The sequence below is a fragment of the Macrobrachium rosenbergii genome, chromosome 11 (genome assembly GCF_040412425.1).
Source record: "Macrobrachium rosenbergii isolate ZJJX-2024 chromosome 11, ASM4041242v1, whole genome shotgun sequence".
In the NCBI taxonomy this organism is placed as follows: domain Eukaryota; kingdom Metazoa; phylum Arthropoda; class Malacostraca; order Decapoda; family Palaemonidae; genus Macrobrachium; species Macrobrachium rosenbergii.
This window is the reverse complement of record NC_089751.1, coordinates 41288117-41309150: the sequence shown is the minus strand read 5'-3', so window position 1 is coordinate 41309150 and position 21034 is coordinate 41288117. Positions and strand designations below refer to the sequence as shown.

Here is a 21034-nt window from a genome sequence, read left to right as displayed (position 1 = left end):
TATATATATATATATATATATATATATATATATATATATATATATATATAAATATAAGCATGTATGGAATAATTTCATGACACCTAACAATTAAAATGTTACTGCCAAAACAGCAAAGCAATAAAATAATTAAATAATCATATACAATTAGGGCTACATCACAGGAAACACTACGACACCTTTGGGTAACAGACGATCTTAGTGTAGCTATCAATATCTCCCTTCAGCATTACGTATGGACATTTTCTATTTACAGTCTGAAAATTAAGTAAAAACTCCAATGATCCAGCAGCTGCAAATCTCAAATCGTTATCCCACAAATGAATAGTATACCATTTATTTATACATATTGTATATATATATATATATATATATATATATATATATATATATATATATATATATATATATATATATATATATATATATGTATATATATGTGAAAAACATGCTTACAAACATAAGCAGACAGTTACAAACATGTATATATCTGCAGACAGTTATATGAATATATATAGTATATATCTGCATATATATATATATATATATATATATATATATATATATACACATACACATACATACACACGCACACAAACACACACACATATATATACACACATACGTACACATATACACAGAGACCTAAATATTTTGAAAGATAAAGCTATATACATATAGATAGATAGATAGATGATATAGATATACAGATATATAGGTATTTGTGCTTGCATGTGGCTGAGTGCGTGCACATTCCATTTATAAGTGTTCTCCCCTTCCAGAGTATGGCTCTAATAGGTGTTAACCTCCCATATATACCCATTAGGGATAACTTGTTATCCATACAACTTACTATGCTATAAAATTACCTGTGCATAAATAATGCTACCAAAGCCACGAGCGCATGAGGAGATACAAGCCCAGGATACAGTTAAAAGACGACTGCAACTGAAACGGTATCCCCGCCTTTCCCAGTCATCTTCTGCGAGAGCACATTGAGGCAGCAAAGTGAACTGTGACACAAAGTGCAACATCTGCCCGAGTATCAATGACGTCAATCCAATCTTTCTCTACGACGTCGTCTCCGATTACAAAACTCTCTCTCCCTCCCTCTCTCTCTCTCTCTCTCTCTCATACACACAAACGCGCGTGCGCTCTCTCTCTTTCTCTCTCTCATACGAATGCGCGCGAGAAAAAAAAAAAAAAACTACGTGCGTCATTCTTCACAAAGCTGCCTTCAGGTTATAGCAGCGAAAAAATAGGAAAACATAAAACAGATATTCTCTTCCATTCTTTGTGGGCATGAGAGAGAGAGAGAGAGAGAGAGAGAGAGAGAGAGAGAGAGAGAGAAACATTTCTAACGTATAACTGGAAAATGGTTTCATCACTCAGGTCAAACGATGATTATCCAATCGATGATGTTGGTTTTCATTGCGTTATGAAGATGTTCTTTTGACTGTTTACTGATAATTCACATTTGTAACTATTCTTATTTCCTGTAACTGTTCTTATTTCTTTGCTTCCATCCGCTTCGGCAACCCCCAACAATCGACTAATAACCAGATACAAACTTCATTATGCACCGGATCCAAGGGAACCGCTCCCATACCGTTCCTTCCTCACAGTAGATCGAATCTGGGGCTCCTCGATTGTGAGCCCTGATGAGAGAGAGAGAGAGAGAGAGAGAGAGAGAGAGAGTTACTTTTAGCGAGAAGCAACCTACGGTGAACACTTAATGGTCATGCGAGGAAGCAATGATCAACATATTTATATTTATTTATTTCTGTGGAGGATGGATGTCATTCTATACTCCCTGGCCCTCCCCACCCATAATTACTCTACTCCCCATCGCGGCTGGACGAAGATTGAGACTACTCGTCTTGAAACCGGTTTTGACTTCATACCACCCAAACCCAACCCCTACCTCTCCCGTCCCTCCACCTCTTTAATATGGCGAAACTTGCCCACCCCTTCCCTAAGCATAAACGTCATATTCTTTCGGATGGTTCTTACACGGTAAGCATATTCTTTCTCTATCCTCTCTATATCTCTCTAACATTATACATACTCTAGATCTAATCACATTCAAACTTCATCTATAAGCAAAAACCTCAACGAATACTGTGATACAAGGAAAAAACTGCTGTAGATAGATAATAAATTTCCAATATCTTCCCAATAACCTTCCAGTGACGGTGTGAGAGACGCAACCCTAGTAACTGTATGTACATAGTCCATCCTACGACCTACTTACAAAGCCTAAAGATAATCTCCGTTCATTCTTAAGCAATCGGACTCAGTCATCAACCTCCTCCTCTTCCCCACCCCTCTGTCTACTCAAGACTATATCTCAAGACTATATAAGTCATGTAGTCAGAAGACAAATAATAATAGTTATCATCATAATTAGGCCGATGCTATGTTGTGACGTCACTGGGAGGTATATGACGTCAACCGGCCAGGATGCTCTTGCAGCTCTGCTCCTGACGTCATTGTGCAAGAAACTATAATCCAAATAAAGTGAAGCTTTCAGAGATTAAATTGTGTCGCTATTCTCTACAAAGTTTGTGCAGTGAAACGGAGTTATAATTTTACATCAAAGATCATCTAAATCGGGAGCCAGTTTTCATGTTAAATGTTTAACAACAATATTCAAGCAAAACAATATCTGCCACTTCTAGTGCAGGTGGATATGAAAGAGCAGAATCATGCACATATGCATTATATCGTTTTCCAAATAATAACAGGTATTTCTTAGAAAACATCATGGCAGCATAAATAATTCCAAACAGCCCCTTTTCCGTCCGCATTGGAATCTTTCAATACAACAAATCATGGCAACATGCATCCTTACAACAAGCACAAGATGAAGTCCACCACATGAAATGTGGAGTATTGTCCATTGAGACGGTTAGTAGTTAATAGACCACAAGTCTTTCATAAACTAGGGCGATTATGAACAGTAGAAGCTAAAGTCATTTGATGTGACTTTAAACGGTAATAAAAGCACGCAAGTTCCTCCTCACCCCTCCCTACTCTCTCTCTCTCTCTCTCTCTCTCTCTCTCTCTCTCTCTCTCTCTCTCTCTCTCTCTCTCTGTAATACAACTGTGTGGAGCATTTTTGGTCTGTTGTAACTAAAATACTCATTCAACAAATAAAAAAAAATGTAAGATTTTTGGACCTGAATAAATAACAAATAACTACATATGCACTGAAAGCCCAAGTCTCTAAGGATTGCAAACATTAGTTTCCATACACCTCAATACTTTAAGATAGAAGTATTTAAGGTTTATAAATTCGAAAAATTCCTTAAGTCAAAACTATGCAATAACTTCAATTTTTAAGAGAGGCAACAGAGACTTTGTCAGCTTCGTCGACCCCTTACGTGTAACGCCAGATTGTATTATGAATAAACCAATAAAGCATATGTCCAAATGACAATAGCTTTCCATTTTACGCAACAAACAACACTTGATTCTTTCCTCTCGAAGGGAAAAATGATTTCTCTCGCAAGAAAAAAATTATTTACCTTCTTGAATTATTTACAGTCAAAACACCGTAAGTCGCTTTAGAATGAAATTGCCTGCACTGTAAAACTATGCAGAATAATCTACAACTAATGTTAAATTACATCACTTCCAGTACTCTAACAAAAATCTTTTAAAATCCCTCAAAGACTAAAAACTCCAACGATTCCAGGTAAAATTTAAACTCTTCTCTTCTTAGGTATTCATTAATCATTAATCAAGAGTAAATGGCAACAACCCTAGATCATTTGAAATTACTCAGCGACAGCATAATTTTTACTCATTCTTCTTTCAAAAACATTATTATTATTATTATTACTATTATTGAAAATGAGCGGAAATTTTTATGGGAAATACCTAGAAAGTCACGAATTTGCCATTCGAACGAACTTCCACAGAAACGAAGACACGCTGGCGATAGAAAAATAAAAGGAAGAAAACAGCTGATATAAAACGATCCAGGTAATAAATAATTTGCATGCATATAGAGTAACATAAGTAAACACTAAAGGAATCGCGTGTGACGCCTGAATATAGTATCAACAGCCTCTCTTCAACTAACGATCAATTAGCATCAATGATGATGCCATTAAGACAAATCCACAGATTTACTGTGGAGCAGCTTGTCATCTAAGTTGACCGTAGATTCTGACGCAACGCAAGGAGCAGACACAAGTTCTTAGGTATTACTTTAACTAAAGGCACCGAAGGAAGTTCTCTGTTGAAGCGGAACTTAAAAAAGAAGTCAAATCATCAAACTCTTAAAAAGAAACCCACACTTTAAATAACGTTGCATATTCGATAAACATACCTGGAGGATGATCACATTCAAACAGGAGAATAGCATTCCAATAATGGTCAAACAAGAGAAACGAACCAAGTAGCACAAATTCTATTATCTACAGATACCGGATGTCTTATGATTTATAAAAACGGCTCTGAAAAAATAACGCCTAGTGTTTTAGTTTTCTCGAACTTCACACTCAAAACCCAAATTACTGAAACGTTCTAGACCTGTGCTAAGGCTATTTCGAATCTGAATGGACCTAATTACCGACATGGAAGAAACACCATCAACAATACTGGATTGTATACCTTTCGAAAACAACAGTCGTGATAACAGCAAAGACTGGAAAGGTCTCGGAAGACTACTGCCGAGGAACACCAGACTAGATAGGCCTTGACTCACAAGAGTCTTACGGATGACTAAATATGTATAAGAGCCTTATGGAGGACTAAATAAAAGTAAGAGTTAAAATACATGTGAACAGGCCTGGACTTGCGCCCAACGTCAAGGCTGCCTTGAATGTAATCTGCTGACGGACAAACACGGACTTGTGGCACTGCTTGCATTTCAAACACGGTTTTCAAGGATTGCATGAGATGCTCTTTGTTAAGGAATTTGATCTATTCGTTTACGTGTACATCAAGGTGTCCATTATAACGAGAGTTATCTATCTTCACTATTCTGGTCTCTCTCTCTCTCTCTCTCTCTATATATATATATATATATATATATATATATATATATATATATATATATATATATATATATATATATATATATATGCTTTATTTATATAAAGTGCATGTATGGGAACAAGCACGCATACTAATTTTTTTCGTTTACTTCGAACCGACGTGCTACGAACAAAAAACAGCGAGCCATAAACAAATATAAAGGCGCGGCAAAACGTAAAAAAATGCAACGTATCATCAAACTCTTAACTTCGTACCGGGAACAGACGAAGTCGTAATGCGTTCTTTGCTTCTTGCAACAGCCCAAGAACGACAACCATTACCTTAACCACAGATGCCTTATCTGTCGACTTGGCAACCAAAGAATAGGGGGGTTAGGTAGACGATGTAGCTTCGACGGAGGCCATGATTTTACGAAGAAGAGGCGGGGATAATTAAGAGAAGAGGACGAAGAGTAGATGCCAAGAGGACGAGATTACATTGAAGAGGACAAGGTATCGTTCAGTGATATTACGAAGACGAGATCATCAAGAGGGCGAGATTACATTTAAGAGGACGAGGTACCATTCAGTGATATTACGAAGACGAGATCATCAAGAGGGCGAGGTTACATTTAAGAGGACGAGGTACCATTCAGTGATATTACGAAGACGAGATCATCAAGAAGACGAGAATACGTTTAAGAGGAGAAGGTACCGTTCAGTGATATTATGAAAACGAAATCATCAAGAGGACGAGAATACATTTAAGAGGAGAAGGTACCATTCAGTGATATTATGAAGACGAAATCATCAAGAGGACGAGGTTACATTTAAGAGGACAAGGTACCGTTCAGTGATATTATGAAGACGAGATCATCATCAAGGTGACCAAGTAAACATCAAGAGGACGAAATAATTGGCATGGTGCCAAGTTGACAAATTAAGAAGGCGAGGAAATTCTGAAGGTCACAAGATAACAATCATGAAGACGAACTAACTGTAGGCGCGATGGCGTAACTACCACAAAAAGACCGACATTGGCGACCCCAATTCAAAACCCATTTATACAGACACAATTAAAACATATGGCGGAATATACGCAATTAGTATTTATATTAGGGTTTAATTATTTCCTAAACGGCGAATCCCATTTCCTTAAAGAATGGGGTCATTAAGCAGTGGATTAATTGTCTTCATATTGTAAGACGAAGTACTGGGACGTAATATCTCCAGAATCATGTATGAGTGAAATGCTACTATTCAGCTAATCGGCTACAGTAATACAAACGCGTGCTTTCGAAAAGATTTATTCACTTATCGATATTTCAATCCTAAAAGAAAGCAGTGAAGGAGAATTCTAATAGTTGGTATAAATATACTGATGGGATGTATGTAGAAAGCTATCCGTGGATATGCTACAAGACAGCAAAAATAACAACAGTAACAACAACAGCGGATTCCTCACTTCCAATTGGAAGTGTTCATGAGCAGAAACTTGATCTCTCCTCCTCCTCCTCCTCCTCCCCCTCCTCCTCTTACTTCATACTTCAGCAGGAGCAGTCCTCGGTTTCTGTCCCGACACCATTGCGTAGCAAATTCGGCAGACTAAGCCCAGCTCTACACCACCTCCTCGCCCCTCCACCTTCCACACTCGACCACCTCCCAAAGTTATAAACTAAAATACACATTACTTCAAGCTACATTCTCTCTCTCTCTCTCTCTCTCTCTCTCTCTCTCTCTCTCTCTCTCTCTCTCTCCAGAACCAGAACATCATACTGCAAACAACCATCCGGCCATTCTCTCTCATGTCGTCCTTAAGGCTTTCAAGATCCAAACTAAAATGAAGTGGTTAGAGAAGTGCATGTACGGAGGGAGGGGGAGGGGAGGGGGGAGGGGAGATCTAGTGAGAGATTAGGTTGGTGGGACTTGGAAAATTAGTTGCAGGCCACACACACAATTACGCTGAAGATGTAAGAGTCCGTAACTACTAGTTTCGACAGCATTAGAGTTTGCTAACGATGGCGAAGACGTAAAAATTGTATAAAAACGCCTTTAAAAATCGGAACAGCGTGAAATTAAATAGAGACTTGTACATTTACTCTGTAATTTGTGCTCATAGATACTTGTCTAGACATGCAATTACCTACATATGTCTACGTCATAAGTATAATTATGAAATATACATATTCGTAGCCAGATTAACTTATGAAAATATTCACGACATATACATATAAACGAATACTTTCACAATACAGTTTAACATCACACACACACACACACACACACACACACACACACACACACACACACACACATATATATATATATATATATATATATATATATATATATATATATATATATATATATATAACGAATACTTTCACAATACAGTTAACATTACACACACACACATATAAATACATAGATAGACAGATATAGATATACAATAGATAAAGGTTGATCGAATCTCATTTCTGGGCAGCTAAATAAACAAAAACAAAAAATATTGGAAAATTCTAAACGAATTCCCACTGCAACCTTTGAAGTGAAATAATTCTTCTTCTCCTTCTTACGTAATGCATTAGCAATATGAAAAGGAATTACTTGAAAGTTATATAGTAATAATCATCCTCATCAAAACATTTTTTACGTATGGGATGAAAATTGATAATGGGCCTTAATAGTAACCTGATCTCTTCTAGCTCAGACCAAAAGGAGATATGAAAATGGAAAAGAAACAAACCTGTAAGGAAACAATTTGCCCGAGGCAGTCATTTTTCTAAGAGGCGTGTATAGGCCTTTTCTTGCTAGGCGTAGCGAATGGAACGGCCATCATGTCATTAACTAACCACAACTGAGAGGGAGCACTGGACTGAATTAAGCCTTTCGGCGCGAAGTCTCTCCATTAGTTTCGCGATAAAGTACAGACGGTTCTAAAACTTTCACGTCAAAATTCTGTGGCGATGCCTTCATTGCAATTTGACAAAATTTAATGTGAGTACCTTATGAATATCTTGATGGCTGGTTCAGGATACATACAAGCTCACATAAATACATGATTTGTGAGCGTTAACCCACGGTCTATACAAAATACACAATACACTTTTACATTAAAGCAAGAAGACATTAACACACAACTAGACACACAAAGAGGAGATAGAGATAGCGAGACAAATTGATAACCTTGTACCCTGTGTGTGGGTAAGAAGTGTTCTTGATTTTTCAGGAAAAAAGGAAAGGTGTTCTTGCAGTGATCCAGAAAACTATATATAAAAAAAACCAAAGCAGCTGTGGCAGCATATTAAAAATATTATTAGAATGGTTAAGCAACGGTTATCAAAGGGGACTCTTCAAATCTACACGTGGACTTGGAGACTATCTCCCTCCCTATTTTTAAACTCCGACAGGCAAATAATCACAGGCCCTTAAGGCAGAAGACATCGTATTATGTACCTTTAGGGGAGAGAGAGAGAGAGAGAGAGAGAGAGAGAAAACAACTCAGATCTATCATATTATGAGGAAACAGATGAAAGTCCTCACAAAATATCGCTCGTTTCCACATCTCACCGTTCAGTAGCAAATCGGTCGTTCAAAAGTTGCAGCCGCAAAAATTATGATAACTACTTTAAAAAAAAAAGAACGAACAAAAAAGGCTTGGTTGCGATTGCCCACGAGCAAGATTTCCTTTCCGCGTAGAGGTGAAATTGCTACTGGAAGGCGACGAGGGAATCGTCCTTCCGCACTCGTCACCCTAACATCACCATTTTACCGTAAATAATGATTTATCATTGCGGCGGTCTACTACAGCCTCGAGTAAAAAAATGAATAAAAAAAGGTAAAAGAATGAAAATAAAAACAGGTGTCTTGCGCAAGAGACCGATTAACCTTAATGGTAATGGCGGCCGTTTCTAAATATAGTGGTAGTGGGATGAGGCAGAGCAATAAGCAGGCCACTGTAATCGAATCTGGAATGCTTGCAACGAGAGAAGATGATAAAGTTTTACAATCTGGATGTAAATATAAATGATAGATATGCAAGAACCTTCAGTTATTACGCCATTTCCGGCCTCCTTCTCCCAATCATAAAATATAATAATAACTGATAACTAATTACACTTATTACTTGTAACATTTCCGATTCTAACGAAATTGAGTTCAGTAATGAGCAGCACAGCGAGAGGACTTGGAATCATTCCTCTTGTTTATTTACACCAATGTTTCGGGAATCCATTCCCATCACCAGGACCAAATAAAAACACGACAATAAAATCAGGAAATTGTCTAATCTAAAAACTTGCCTAAATGGCTAATTTGTTAATCAAATTGTTTGATGCATTACTTAACAGTCAACTTAAACAGCAACAGAACTCAACATCAGGAAATAATGTAGATATAAACTAGTATACAATACAAGGAGGTATAGGCAGATAAACTGTTAAGAGACGTGACTGGCATCCGTACGAAAATATGCGTTGAAAATACTCGAAGAGGATTGTGTGTGTGTGTGTGTGTGTGTGTGTGTGTGTGTTTGTGTGTGAGAGAGAGAGAGAGAGAGAGAGAGAGAGAGAGAGAGAGAGAGAGAGAGAGAGAGAGTTAAGCAAAAAGTTATGGTGTACAAGTATCCTAATTGTTTCTGAAAGACAACAGTTTTTTTTTTTTAATGTAGAGAGACTGTAAAAGGAGAAGAGGCAGGCAATCGGTGGTTTGGAAGGTGTTTTTAAATTATTGCACAGATTAGTGCTTCTACATGGATTTGAATAATTTCTTAAAATTCTTTCCACTTTGAAAAAGCAACCAGTACGATGACTGACATTCTCTCTCTCTCTCTCTCTCTCTCTCTCTCTCTCTCTCTCTCTAAGCATGTATGAATAAGAATGTGTTTGCTCAATGTATGCGCCTCATGGTGTAAAATATATAAACTCCGTTAAAAAAAAAAAAAAAAACGTAAAACTCCTTCGGGAACCTGCGAGCGTGATAGCCAGTCGCATACCACACAAAACAAGAAAAGCGAAAGAATATTTAACAGAAAATAAAACCGTCCCCAACTTCGCTACGGTGGTGTTCATGCTTTGCCATTCAATATATATTCTTTCGAAAGAAATGAATATTATTAAAGACCATATATACAGTATGATCATACATATAAAAAAAAATCTTGCATCTGACTGACACGCGTGCAGGAAACTCAAAATTGTTAAATAATGTTCACTAACTAATATTAAAAAAGATAGAATACGGAACTCAACAAACAAAATATATTACAAAAAGGAAGAATAACAAACTGACTTCAAGGAAAGGAGAAGAAAATACTAGGATTCACCTTTAACCAAGAGATATAAAGCAAAAAACCAACTTTACAAGCAATTTACTACACACTTATTCAACTTATTCGCAAACCCATTTTAGAAAGAAAAGCAAATGAAACTCATGCCAAAATAGTACATTCCACTGTACATATCATAATAGTTTATGAAATTATATATTCATTCACAAGTACGAAGAACTCATAAAAAAGCAGAAAAGGGGTCAAATGAAATACCAATAACCTTACCGTTTAAACAAAGGGAAACGCTACTATATTAGTTTCATGAAATAGATGAAAAACTCGATTGAACTTATTTATACTCAAGAAAGAGCGAAAAAAAGAGCACAAGAAAAAACCTGATGAGGGGGTCATCCATTTCCATTCTATTTCGAGCAAAATGTCATAAAACATCGGGAGCTCTAACCAAAAATGAAGGTTGGTGTTTAAGAGTGCGATGACGAAGCGATACGAATACTAAATACACAAATGGAAACCTGTCTACTGCAGACATGAACCATGAATCGACTGACGTCAATGACCAATTTGCGAGTGTATTCTTCAAGGCCTTTGCCTCGTTTGAAATTCTTTCTGTCTATGGTATATTATTATTATTATTATTATTATTATTACTGAAATTAAGGTAACAACGCGTTGCAAAACCATTACCTTCAAGTCTATTATTCTTGCAACTTCCATCTCCTTCCACGGAAAATATTAAAAATCTACATACAACAGAAATCAAATAAAAAGGTAAATTTACGATAAATACTGCACAATATGTCACATATATAAAAAGAACCCAATTTAGATATTTTCACAGGATAGGCTAAATATTCTCTCTCTCTCTCTCTCTCTCTCCTAGCCCTATAGTGTCAGAAGGTTCTTAATTAAAAAAAAAAAAACACATTATCATTCAGTTCAAGCAGTTACATGTTCTAAAGTAAAACTTTAAAAGAATAAAACCCGAAGCGCTGTCATCACCTTGCCTCACTTTTCTCTTACGTATTACTCACCTCGTCCCTTGATTTAACACCTTTTCTCCTTCTGCAATTTACACCTTCCCTCTGACGACCTCTTTCCCTTCTCCTACGATCACTCCTCATCTTCTACCACTCTTCGCCCTCCACCAATATTTATACGATCTCCTATTCCCCTTCTTCCCATCTACGACATCTCAAGCCCTCAACGCCCCCTTCCGAAGCCCTCAACAGAAACTACTCCCATCCAATAATATCCTTTCCATCTACACTCTTCTTCCTGAGTGATTATAAAATAGACACAAAACAATGCCCTCTACAGTTGCATCATCGCTTCGAGGGGAAGAACCAGTCGACGCCAGAGACGACTCCGTAGCGTCCCAGGTGTTACGCAACTCATCAAGAGGCACAAGAGCTCAGAGATGTCCAAAGGAGGCGGACAAGAGAATGAGACATTCCATGTAATTGCCCTCGTACTGCTTTTGATTGTTTACACGGTTATAAAAGTCTGAGTGTACTCAAGTAAGGAATAAAGGTAGCCGCGGTCAGGTCTGTATGTGTTTACACATATTCTTTTGTCCATGTATGTATTAATGCCTGTTTTTTTTTTTTGCCATCTACACGTTAGAGAAGAATAAAAAGACATTTTACCAGCATTTGAATATCTCTATGATGATGCGTTTTTCAGTGTGCTTTTAGCGTGCATGGACTCCAAAAGTGGGAGAATATGACCAGACAGCAAATGAGGCTGCACCAACACCACTCAACATCTTCAAGTTATTCTTTGGAAGAAGAATAAAATAACAATAATAACGGTGTCCTTTCTCCTTGATCTCCTTCGCTATCCCTCTTCTTCCCTAACCTCCTCTGACCCCCATCCCTGTGAGGGACATCTATCCACCCACCGCCCTTCGACTTTCTGCAAATTCTGCGAACGACTTTATTACCGTCGCAGGGAACTAGGAAACGATAACCGCTCCCCTCCCGCACCCCTCCCACCCTCCTTTTTCAGAGGAAGCTCCGTCTCTAGTCTCCCCAAAGTGCGGCGCTGTTTTCCGAGAAAGTTCACTTCACTTCAATCCACTTGAACGCTGCCACTGTTTTATATTTCTCTCTCTCTCTCTCTCCAACCAGTCGAACGAAGAATTGACCATTCTTTGATCTCAGTTTTAAGGAAGAACCCGGCACTTGCGCTTCTGATTCTGCTGTTGAAAACCAAATGGCTGTTCAATTGCCTTTATAATTAGCACAGTAAACAGCAATAGTGAGTCTTTTATTATCAACAACATCCCTTCTTCCCTTTTTATTATCAACAACACCCCTTCTTCCCTTGGCTTTGCTGGTCTTACAATCTCCTCCAACCTCGTTGTGACCCTCTGCAGTTAATACAAACCAGGTACAAATTTACAGCTTAGGCATAAACGTTTCTGCCAAGACAGGCCAAATCTGGTCCCCTTCCCCCAAAAGTCTATCTCGTGACTCACTAGAGAGGGGAGACTGGGCTACGAAGACTATTACTATTATCATTACCATCAACGAGGAAACCAGCAAATCTTCTAAAACTCCGGTTCACGCTGACCCCCATCCTATGACTCAGCAAGGTGGTGAGGTCACACAATGCCATCACCTTAAAAAGAAGTCACCTAGAACCCACCTTCAATGCTAATTTATTGACATCACTTGAACATCAAATGTGCAGTAGAGACCGTCTAGAAGCACCACTCCTCCTCCTCCTCCTCATACTCCCCCCTCCTTCTTCTGCAGGGGTGGTATGTGAGAAGAGACATCTTCGTGCAAGGGTGAGTCACGATTCAAAGGGTGACACAGTAGAAAGAAATTCCAGGAAGGTGCTAATTGGAATGAGAGAGAGAGAGAGAGAGAGAGAGAGAGAGAGAGAGAGAGAGAGAGAGAGAGTATCTGACGGATGGTTTCGCCCCAGTGGGATTATGGATGGCCTCGTTGAGGATCTCAGCTCCTCTCTCTCTCTCTCTCTCTCTCTCTCTCTCTCTCTCTCTCTCTCTCTCTCTCTCTCTTAATCATAGAATGATGGCAAGCATTTTGACAGAGCACTAATAACTCACGTTGATGATTTGTTTCTACTTCTCTCTCCATCCCCAACAGCAGGTGACTACTTACCGGGTACCTATTTTCTAGTTATGTCAGTAAAGGCACCGAGTTTTTTTTAGGAAACGCGTCTACATCGCTTCTTCCACACCCACAAGAAGAAATTTAACGCCTTGACGGTTATGAAGTGAATGTCTTTAGACAGCAGTTAATAAAATTGAAAATAAGAACATCTGAAAAGTGTTACTGGTGAAAAATACATATATGAATAAATGATTATTATGAAATAGGAGTCAAACAACTCCAACCTTTTTAATAGCGTCTATCATTTCCTTCTGAATTATAATGATCTTTATGAACGTAAATTTACGTTTATTTACTTTGAGTTATTGTTATTCACACTAAGGAAATTCCATTCTGTAAATGGTTGCTGTGAAAATCTGTGGAGATTCAGGCCTCTTTTCTACGAATGTTTAATAATAATAATAATAATAATAATAATAATAATAATAATAATAATAATAACAATAATAATAATAATAATAATAATAATAATAATGTTTAATGTTTATTTCGGAGTGGCGCCCTACCCAACTCACATTGCTTTCCCAGTCATTTACTAGCCTCCTTAGGCTTAGGGTAAAATGTTAGGGCATCTACATTTCCAGTCACGTCCTTTTCTCGTTCTGAAACAACATTAAACGACGTTCCGCCCCCACCCCTCCCCGCCCCACCCCCAACAAAACAAAGATACAAATATAAAATACTGGGTCGATCAGTATAGCAGGAGTGCGTCCATAGCACTCATACCGAACATGGCCCACTTCCTAAAAACATTGGCAATCACGCATACAATAACTTGGGCACTCACACTCATTCTGGCACGCTCTTTTAACCATAGATTCTTATAGCTGTCTGCCACTTATCCTGGATATGAAGCTCCTTGCACTCCCATTTGCCCTTGCACTCATGCTTAACTTGGCCCTCAGAGTCACCCTGGTTCTTATTCTGACATTCATATTTACTGTGTCACGAACGTTGGCAGTCTATCTGGCCATTCCACTGACACTCATCCCGCCACTTACACCTATCTGGAAAAGCATGTTCACCCTGACACTTATAATGAATTGTTAGTAAGTCCCGATTATCTTGGCGTTTAACTTACCCTTGACTTTAGATGGAACTCAACCCCAAGTCTTGAACATCCTAGAACTTGTCATAATGCTGGCACACCCGCTTAGCCTTCCTCTCTCACCTATCTGTCACTTAACCAGGCAAATCACTCTCAAGTCTGGAGCCGACCAAAACTCATCCTTGTACTCACAGTGAATGAAGACTTGTCACAACCTAAGGAAAGTTCGTTCTTCCCTCTACAAGAACTCACTTAAAAACAAAGGCAAACGAGTTAAATTGGTTGATTTCTAAAACATTCATTACCTTGGCACTGTGCCATCGACATTGCCAGGCAGAACAAAGGGACTAGGGCGAAGAAAGGCAAGAAAGGAAAAAGTATAATAACAAAGACATTTTTTTCACTAAAGCTCCAACACTAAGAAGAAGAAGAAGAAGAAGAAGAAGAAGAAGAAGAAGATGGAGAGAAGAGAGAGAGAGAGAGAGAGAGAGAGAGAGAGAGAGAGAGAGAGAGAGAGAGAGAGAGGTAACTGACTTGCTAGCGCAATAGAAACATTATTTCTCTATGGTTCCTTTACTTTCCCTCACTTTTTTGTACGGGTAAAAAAGGGTATATACAGCCTTTTTTTTCCCACTGGGTAGACCTTTTTTGCCAAGTAAACTGAGAGTGTAAGTTACATAATGATCAAAACTGTTTACAATGACCATCACCGCTCGGAATGCACAGCAGCTGCCACACAGAGGTCCTACCCCTTCCAGTGACAAACCCCTCTACCCACAATCCATAAACACTACTGGCCTTTAAAAAAAAAACTCGGTGTTATTTAAATCCCCCATACACATATATCATAAAAGATAAACAAGGAAGAGTTATGTATATTTACCACACTAACTTCCTGGGCGGTTTCTAGGCGCGAATTATACGACTTGGTTTACTTTGAGTAATCACGCAGCAAGCGCGCACGCACGCCCACACAAATATATGTGTTTAAATATCATTCATAATCCTAAAAATATCTTCTCTCTCAACACTCTCATGTGACACCCACTGCAAAATGACAAGTATAGGACAACAAGCGAAAAAAAAATCAATAAAGGAAATAAGAATACGAACAGCTGTACAATGGGCATGTCAATTAATAACAAAAAACAAAAAAAAATATGAAAAACGAAGAATTTGGAGAAAAAGTCATCAAAGGATAAATAAAAACCAACGCTTGAGTTACCGGCCAAAAAACTAATGAATACGCACGAATAACGGATACAAAAACCTAGAGGAAAAAGAAAGGTTAGGTCAATGAACCTCCATCCAAGGTCTTTTATCTATGGATAAGGCATTTAACCCAATAGCCCCAAAGCCCTTTTCACTTCCCTCTCCTAAAATTACTTTGACAATTTAAAAATAAGACAGGAAAATAGGCAGGGACACTTTAAAGAACGGCATTCTACTTTTTTTTATTGGGCAGAGAAAATAAAAAGAATTAAAATAAAAGAGGAAGCAAAAAAAAAAGAAGACCTAATAAAAAGCGGAATAGTTGTTGAAAACAACAGGGTATATGAACATTACAAAAATAATGGATTGCCAAGTAAAATAAAAGGGAGAAAAGATAACTCGGAACAGGCAAGAATAAGAAATATAAAAAGGCAAGAGGATATTTAAAAAAAAGGGGGGGGGAGTAGGGGGAGCCAGCACTGACTTCACTCCCATAGTCACTGTATTTATACCAAGCTAACCCCCACCCCCCTTTTCTAATCCCTAACCCCCTTCTGTCTATATTGGGCCGAGCTGGTTGGCAATGAATCGCATGTAAGTGTTTATGTAGCCATACCAATATAGCGCCGGGTGATAGATTTGGCTCTCTAGCCCAGTGCCAAATTAGATGTTGCACATGATTAATTTGATGATGGGAGGACTGCTGCTCAACCGAACATGCATCGCCGGAAATTCCTGTCACGGTAAGTAATCAGGTGTGTGAGTGTGTGTGTAAGTAAGTAAGTAAGTAAGTAAGTAAGTAAGTAAGTAAGTAAGTATGTATGTATGTATGTATGTATGTATGTATGTATGTATGTATGTATGTATGTATGTATGTATATATATATATATATATATATATATATATATATATATATATATATAACACTTATTTGTTGACTCGATTAGAATACAAGATTTAGGCCAAAAGCCAACCGCTGAAAATAATGTTGAAACAATTGTTAAGAGAAGGTGGCAAGTAAGATGGAAGAAAGAGAATATGAACGGAAAAATAGTAAAAGGTAGGCAAGGGGTTGCAGCTAGGAGCCGAAGGGACGCTGCAAAGGACCCAAGTAATGCCTACGGGGCACCGCGTGAGGTGCACTGACGGCACTAGGCCGGCCCCCTTACGAGGACACTTACTTGTTGAGAAAAGTAAGCATGCACACAACCTCTTTGGCATACATGCAGTCATACTGGATATGAAAACTATTCACACTGCATGAAACGACAACATAAAAACACAGGCAGAATAAGCATAAAGAAAAATGCGATGCGCAAGTATGCATAAATACCGCTAGGCACGTAAACATTGATTGATATCACATTAACTGACATTGCCAGGGAGAACTTTTTAATACCTGAACGTCATGTTCAGCAAGTGTTCAACTGGGAATACAAAAATATAGCATACTTCATTAAGTCTTTTAATTTCTTTTTATTGAAAAACTGCTCGTAAAATCCTGCGGTTTTTCTTCGTTGTCTAATTACTTTATCTGTTAAAACTGCAGCGTCAAAATTGCTACATTGATTTTCTTTCGTTGACGACCTGGACTGGAATCGTTAAGTTACTCAGTGACGTGATAAGAATGGTTTATTCTTACCTCTACAAAAATAAATGTATCATAAAACTACTAGCGGATCCAGGTTGGGGGGCATCTGGGCACGTGCCCCCCCATGAAAAATAATGACAAAATAATAATACTGAAGATTTAGACAATAATAACATAAATGAGAAATGTAGAATGGGGAAAAAATTAAAAATCTGTTATAGAAATATCATATATATAAATGTATATATATATACATGCATAATATGAAAATTGGTGGCCCCCATGAAATTTTTCTGGCTCCGCTAGTGCGTAAAACGTTATTTGATAAATTCTATGCAAAGAACCTCGACTATTAATTATCTCAGATTACAGAAATATTAAAACAGTTACCTTAACATGAAAAAATATTAAAAGAACTAAGCTATTGCTCATTATCCCTAAAAGGTTCACAGTGTTAGCGATAACATTCATGAAAACAATCCTTATATCTAATCATTTCAACTGACTCCAAACCTACCGGCAAAAACAATCCTTTCCCCTGTCAACTCAACCTGTAATATCTTTCAAAACGCACCAGTGTTCGAGCTACGTTTTACGTCATAATCTCACGACAGAAAGGTCATTTTAATCGAAATATCCAATTTTTTGTCACAGGGTAAAGCTCTCTGCTTCAAATGACACTATAAATATAACTTCTCAGGTAATGATGCTGCTACTGATGATAACAATAATTTGTTACTAAGTCTTTATCAATCCATAATCCAAATCTTTTTTCTAGTATAATATACTGTACAACTGACGTTACTAAAGTGTTGAAAGCAAGCAATGATATTCTGACATCAAGTCTAATCACAGCTTCCAGTTTTACTTCATTTTCAGATTTTCATTTGATTTTCGTAACAACCACAAAGGCTCAGATGACCAAATAGGCCGTCAACCAGCCAGACGAGCCCCCCCAACCACAACCCCCCCCCCTCAACCATTCCTCCCTCCACCTTTTCAATTCCAGCAGAGAGAGAGAGAGAGAGAGAGAGAGAGAGAGAGAGAGAGAGAGAGAGAGGTGGAGGGTTGGGGTGTGGGAGGGGATGGTAGTAAATGCGTTTCTCGCAGCGGCTACGTGACATGATGGAACTGTGGTTACAACAGAAATTGAATGACGTGAGGCGAAGCAGCTAAGACCGCTTTCCTTATCTGAGAGGGGGAGAAAAAAAAAATTTTTCGGAGGAACAATAAGCAAGAAATCGCATTTTGATTACATAAAATACGCTAAGGAGAGAGAAAGAGAGTGGTGCGGTATTTGAACGTGAGGGGCCATACAGTGCGTACATACGCAAATTTCAATCTGCAATGCGCAAGATGACAGGCCATGTCACCCTCACTTGAATAATCTATCCGCAATTTACGATCAATAAGTTATGCGTCATTGTGCCCTCTGTATTCCTTTTCCTTTCTTACTTTGCTAGTAAAAATCTTGGAAATATATTTACACAAAACTACAGCATTATTATTATTACTATTACTTTTAAAATGAACGAACATTCCTATAGGGCAAGACTAAAAGTTCAATGGCCGCTTCAAAATATGCGCTTTCTTTTTATACAAAACATTCAGCCTTGTCGATAAAAAATTCTTCCATGTTAATCACCTAAACCTGATAATTTGTGTCAAACCATACAGAATCTCTCTCTCTCTCTCTCTCTCTCTTTTATTAAGCATATAAAACAATGCCCTTCTGAAAACATGTAAGCACTCGGTGTATAATCATGTAATTCAAACGAATGAAAATATATAAACAGAAACAAAGCATAACGTGAAGCATCATAATAAAAATGCCCTTATTCAACAATAAGAAAATTCAAGCTTAAAAGTCTTAAGCAAAAACGTAAACTCAAAATATAGCAATTTTCTGTTTGCAGCATTATTTGAACATAAATTCCTTACTCTTTGCCTGTAGAAAACAAATAAATATAAATTAGAGTATTTTCATTTACAGCAAATGCATGGACACAAAAATCATACTTTTTTCATGCAAGTATATACTGTAGATAGAATTGCGTTCCTTTTTATTTGCAGCAAATTACTGAAATAAAAGTATCGCATTGTCTTTTTATTTAAAAATACATTTTTATATTAAATTCTTTTCACTGGTAGCAAATAACACAAAATACCGTACTTTATTTGCAGCAAATAATTAAACACAAAAATATCATACTTTTTACCTTCACCATACAATACAGCGAACAATTCCGATGCAGATGAGGCCATGATTAGCAATCATCCAGAAATCAGGGTCTCACTTAGGCCACCAATACTGTATGTTTTTGTGGTAAAGACTTAGAAATAATTTAATAAAGGAAACGTTATTTCTTGCACAGATGACATAAGCTTCCATTCATAATTTTGCACATTAAATCACAATAACAGTAAAGACTAAGCATTCACTTAATGCCAAACATACAGCAACGTCGATTATTAAAAGTACTGGCACCAAACGCAAGACACGCGACCATTTTCGTCTACTTGGGAAGGTACGAGACAGATGCAGTGTTTATGCTTGAATGAATATCTACACTGAATCCTCTTCACTAGAGAGAGAGAGAGAGAGAGATCCTTCTTTTAATCATTGTGAAATTCAATATATATGCATATATATATATATATATATATATATATATATATATATATATATATATATATATATATATATATATATATATATATATATATATGTAGTGCATTTGTGCGTCCGTATACAAACTTTTTTACATACATACAGTATTTGGTGGCCATTAAATCTACACTACTCAAATAGCTTCAACTGTTATGTATGTGTGTGTGTGTGTGTGTGTGAGAGAGAGAGAGAGAGAGAGAGAGAGAGAGAGAGAGAGAGAGAGAGAGATTACTCTGCTAAATAACCCTTAAACATTATCGCTTCAGAACAGCCTTCGAAGAAGAAGCAACCAGTTAAAATGACGCAACTGCAATATTTACTCCTAGTCACATCCATCATCCCCACCCACCCCTTCATATCTCACCCACCCACCCCCATAATTCCGCGGTCACCGTCATCTAACAACGGAAGGAGAAGATGAAAGAGAAAGACAAAAAGGAAAAATCTGAGGCTTCTGATTGGTGGAAAGAAACCACAAGACGTTTTCCCTTGCTCATGTAGAATGTAGTTTTCCCACAATGAATTCGTTCATGCGCCTTGTTGCTAGGCTAGGCACCCACCTACCCCACCCCACCAAAAAAAAAAAAGTCAACCCCCAACCCCAACAAACCGTGACACCCGCCTTCTAACCATGTTCCCAACCACAAACACTTCTTTATATCCATCCCCTCCCTATCAACCATGATAGGCCCAACCCTCCTTTCTTCCCCAACCAAAAACGCTTACCTGCAATGAAGATACTCATTCGTTATGAGTGATAGTCTACCTCTAGGTTTTGCTCTATATTTCTCAATGGACTTGTACCCACTAATACTTTACATTATCCATGTCTCAACCGAACAAATACCTACTGATGATTTGTTAGTTTAGAAAGAAAAATAGTATCAGAAAACACTTTAAACATATCAGCAACGGCTTTCAGAAACATCAGCTTCGCAGCACGCTCAAATTCTGTCTCTACTGCTGGCTAAATGCCGTACTAAGTCACTTAATCTAGCCGTGGTCTCAATAATACGCACTTGGATCTGTGTGCACTATAACATTACGAGATGACATTTGCTTCCGAGTACGGCAAACTTTTTATATGCGT

General features: G+C 37.7%; 1 protein-coding gene across 26 annotated transcripts in view; it reads right to left on the bottom strand.

Moving 5' to 3' along the window:
* HDAC4 (histone deacetylase 4) overlaps positions 1 to 21034 on the bottom strand; it is a 441670-nt gene that overhangs the window by 83589 nt on the left and 337047 nt on the right. The window lies entirely within an intron of this gene.